Source organism: Notothenia coriiceps, unplaced genomic scaffold (assembly GCF_000735185.1).
Source record: "Notothenia coriiceps isolate Sejong01 unplaced genomic scaffold, NC01 NC01_scaffold00017897, whole genome shotgun sequence".
NCBI lineage: Eukaryota > Metazoa > Chordata > Actinopteri > Perciformes > Nototheniidae > Notothenia > Notothenia coriiceps.
In genome coordinates, this window is record NW_011350598.1 from 1 (window position 1) to 4,820 (window position 4,820).

The 4,820-nt window shown below is 37.4% G+C and overlaps 1 long non-coding RNA gene across 1 annotated transcript; it reads left to right on the plus strand.

Moving 5' to 3' along the window:
* The first annotated feature begins 376 nt into the window (after window positions 1-376).
* On the plus strand, window positions 377-3,333 carry LOC104950705 (uncharacterized). Its single transcript, XR_798948.1, has 3 exons — window positions 377-502; window positions 1,279-1,443; window positions 3,228-3,333. It is a non-coding gene; the product is annotated as an uncharacterized lncRNA (long non-coding RNA).
* Window positions 3,334-4,820: the final 1,487 nt, after the last annotated feature.

The window sequence follows — 4,820 nt, forward strand, 5'->3', positions numbered from 1 at the left end:
GAGAGAGAGAGAGAGAGGAGAGGGGAGGGAGAGGAGAGGGAGAGGAGACATAATACCACATTGGTCTACTTTCTACATATTTATTGACTTTATTTTCTAATGTTGATTCCTAAAATATTTTCTGTTTATTTTGTATTTATTCGGCTTTTATCAATGCAGTATATCTGTTCTATCCTGTTGTTACAGTGCATCTGAACTAAGGAGTGTGTGTGTGTGTGTGTGTGTGTGTGTGTGTGTGTGTGTGTGTGTGTGTGTGTGTGTGTGTGTGTTGCATATTTTGGATGAAATGTTGAGATCACTATTCTTTATTTACATCTCACAAACTGACACACACTCTCCTGTTGTACAATAGCCTACAGAATTTGGCATCCTTAACTCCTCACAAGCTAAAACAGGTTTTGAGTGTCTCTTCTTCTGTTCACAGTGGATGATGGTACCGGTGTGATAAACTGCCTATGTTGGAAAAATGACTTGTTCAAAGAAGAGGAAAATTCTTTGAAATGTGAGTTTGATTTATGAATCTCAGTAATGCTTGTTTTGCTTTGTATTAGACTTCTAATGAAGCAGAAGTACACTAAAGTTGCCAAATCACTGCACATTGACTTCCAAAATAAATGGATTAATGTACTGATTTTCATTTACATAATATCTGTAAATGTTGTCTCTATTTTGACCATGCTGCTTATCTCTCCATGAGAGTTAATTACAGATGTACCTCAATGTTGCAAATGACACACACAGAGTATATTATCTGTAGCCAGTATACCTTTTTTTACTTTGGATTTTTAGATTTGCCTACAGCTGTTACGTCAGAGCGTGTATTAAACATAGGGCAAATCTTCCATTTAAAAGACAATATAAAAAGCAACACTATGAATATTACTTAACTATTGTCAGTATTAGTAAATGTAGTTTTATAACTGTATACGAGTTGTCTTAAAGGTACTCTTTAGAGCAGGGCTGTCCATTATAGTTCATGGGTCATAGTCATTGACCAAAGGCTGGACCAGCAAAATCATAGCTTAAAAACATGTAAATATCCCCAACTCCAAATGTTTCCCTTTCTTTTAGTGTCAAGTACATTTGGAAAATATTCTCATTAAATAAATGTAAAAAGCAGATCATTAACAGTTGGAGATTCATTGAAATGACCTATTTTACATTACTACCTTTAGTTTAACTACATTTCAACTATTCCTTTATAAATTACACTTATTTATTAATACAAACCACCGTGTAATATCATAATATCCTATACTAATTTCCCCTCATCTCCAGCAGGGGTAAAACCCAGTGACGGGGGCTTTAACCCGGTGAGTGAGCTGAAGAAGCTGAGGCAGGCGCAGCAGAGCCGCTGCCGGCTGGAGATCGGAGAGCTGCTCCGGGTCAGAGGACCGGTGAAGACGTCCAGACAACAGAGAGAAATCATGGCCAACTGCTTCTGTGAGTGCACAGGACTGCCATCTGCTATTTGTTATCAGAAATGTACTCATCAGCGATAATACTCAAACTTATTATGTATGTATAAATATTTGTATTAATTGGTTTTAATATTATTTTTTATTAGATATTTTACTTTAACTTTATGTTTATATAAATATTTTTATTTTTATTTCTTAATATATTTTGTTAAATATAAACATATTCCTTTTTATTTCCAATTTAATAAGATATTTTATTCCAGGTTTTTAAAATAAAAATAAAAACCTGGAATTAACCTTTTATGTTTTTATAAATACTGTAATTTTCGGACTATAAACCGCGACTTTTCCCCCATTTTTCGACGCTGCGGTTTATATAGCGGTGCGGCTAATCTATGGATTTTTACAGCTAACGGCCACCACCTTTAACTCTGTGGGCTCTATGGCCGGTCCGCGGACCCCGACCTTTAAGCGGCGGGTTCCAGCAGGAAAAGCTGGAGGCCGGAAAAGAGTGAGACAGGTAGCGCGCAAAAGTAAAAGTGGTACCGAGAGTGGTATGCCGCTGCTGCGGCTTATATTCAGGTGCGCCTTATAGTCCGAAAATTACGGTATATACATTTTATTAGAGATGATCCGATCACGTGATCGGGGATCGGAGCCGATCATATTTTTATTATTTTATTTAATGTTACAAAACAAAAATTACCATGTTCACGTCTTAAAGTCATCCTGAGGCCTTAGTTTTGGTTTAAAATTACACAACATCATGTACAGTATGTGTTGCTTCTTTTGGGCTTGTTTTCATAGACCTGGTTGCTTATTTCTCTCAAATCTGGCAACAGAGTGGGCAGGGCGCAGTGTCTAATAGTAGCAGTAAGCTAACGAGAGGCTACGTTCAGCTGGTGACTCGGGAATCGGGACAGAGAAAATGTCAGGAGTTTGGAAGTATTATAACATTGAAAGCGAAGGCAGTGTAACAGGCAGATGCAATGTTTTGCAAAGGCGGAGGTTTACCGCGTGGAAAGAACAGAGCTACGTTCAACAGTACCAATCTAATACGCCACCTGAGAACAAACACCAACAACAACATAGCTGAAAATCATCGCGTTGGATGACCAGCCTTTATCTGTTACCTTTTTTTTCTCTTAATGCATTGCATAAAGATCGGATCGGGAAAAATCAATATCGGCAGATTGTCAAAATCAAATTATCGGAATCGGATCGGGAGCAAAAAAAGGTGATCGGGACATCCCTACATTTTATTATATTCCACATTCTTACTTTAACTTGTTATGTATATATAAGTATCCTATCTTATTTAATTTATTTTAATAAGAATCAGAATACCTTTATTCGGGGACATTTACAATAGTTACAGCAAAGAGCCAAAGACAGCTTAATATCTCTCAGCAAGCATGTATAAGAAAGAAATATGAATATAAAAAAAATAATAATTACACAATATAAAAAAATTCACATCCAGTAAAAGTTCAGTGATATAGCAGCCAGGTGAAAGTATGTACACATTCTGATTCTGATTAGAATAAGACTACCAATGGCCTTAAATACCAACATTTAACCATTGTATCAGAAACTACACATGCTGAAACATGAACATGCATTCTCACAGTGACCCACACACTCTGAAAGTGCCTTGCAAGGACTTTCTTTATCCTATCACTGTGGTCTTGTTTAATGATGCCTTACACGCGTCTCTCTTTCTTACACAAACACACACAGTGCACATTCTTTATTTGAGAGTACACACCATTCATCACGTGTGTCTATCTGTGTGTGTGTTCCCAGATAAAGTGAACGACCCAGTGATGGCGGTCCAGATAGCGTGGATAATGGAGGTTCCTCAGCTCTACAGGCAGTGTTATGACAAACCACTTCAGCTGCAACCTACAGCAACCGGGTACGAGCATCCATCCCTTATATTGCACCATCACAGCATATTACATCACTGGTGCCAGGATTCCATTCAATTATTGAACATTTGACCACATTTCTAGAAAAATGTCAAAAGGAATGACTATTACCATATTTCTATTCACATTTAATGAGAATTAACTCTCGGTTCAGCAAGAAGGGAAGAAGGGGAGAGTACGATATCTGCTCCTTACACATCTACACACTAAATAAACCAACAAATTGACAGAGACTCTGGTTTTAAAAATGAAGGTATTGCTTCTGCCAAAAAAAACATTGGCTCTTCCGCTCGAACCAATGGCTGTATCTGCAACAACTGCAGCATAACTTAAATGATGGCAGCACTGATGGAGGTTTTCTGTAACTGTCCAAGTCTCTTCACCTTTTTTTAAACACTGACACAGTTCACACCATGTTCCTGTTTAATTCCTGCCTCTCTTCTTCTGCTGTTCCTTTTAGTTTTTATTTCTCTGACGTCACTCTACTATTGCGTTTAACAGAAAGCTGTTTTAGGTGATTAACTATAAAAATCACTACACACTTGGGCTGTGCAATTAATTGAATTATATCAACGTTGCAATATGGACTAATGCAGCATTTAAATTGTAGGTATGTGTTCAAATATAATTTAAAAAATGGTGTTGTGTATATATACAGTATCCCAAATCTGTTTGGTTCATATCCTCTTAGAAAAATACCCTTCATAAATGTTGTAATGAGAGACATAAGAAGAGACATTCTGTCTTTGTTCTTGTCTCAAGAAGGTCTTTCATAATGACAATTATGATAACACAATTATCAATCCATCCATTATTGCGCATCATATTGCAATTGCAACACCAGTCAAAATACTAGCAATTCATTGTTTTTTTGAACACACACTGGCTGCTTCATTTAGCATGTAGCGTTTCTTAGATGTAAATTGTGCACACCAATCATACTTACCTTACAACAGAAAAAAGACTAGCAATGACGCACATGTGAAGACACTGAGAGTTTTGTGGGCTTAAACATAATACAAGTGTTGCCCTTTAAAAGGTTGCAAAAGCAAAGCACATTAAACATCCCAACAATAGATTGCACTAAGGTATAATTCATATGTACATTTTATTAGAAAAACAAAAATAAATCAAATACATAGTTTTCTAAAGAAATTGTAACTAGTTATCGGAGTTTGATTTGACTCGAGGACTATCAGTTATCTGTAGATAGATATACATTAAAGTGTAAGGCCCTGACACACCAAGCCGATTTCGGCCGCCGATAGATGTCTGGCCGCCCATGAGCGTCTTGTCGCCCTACTCAGATTGGTGTGTCCTGCCCCGTCGTGTCTTTTCGGCCGTGCCGACACCTTCCGCTGCCGATTGACCAAGTTGCAGCGGAGGCTGTCGGCAAAATAAATCACTCTGATTCATCCGCTGAGCAAATCAGTGCATGATAAGCAAAACAGAATTTAGGTACGCAAAC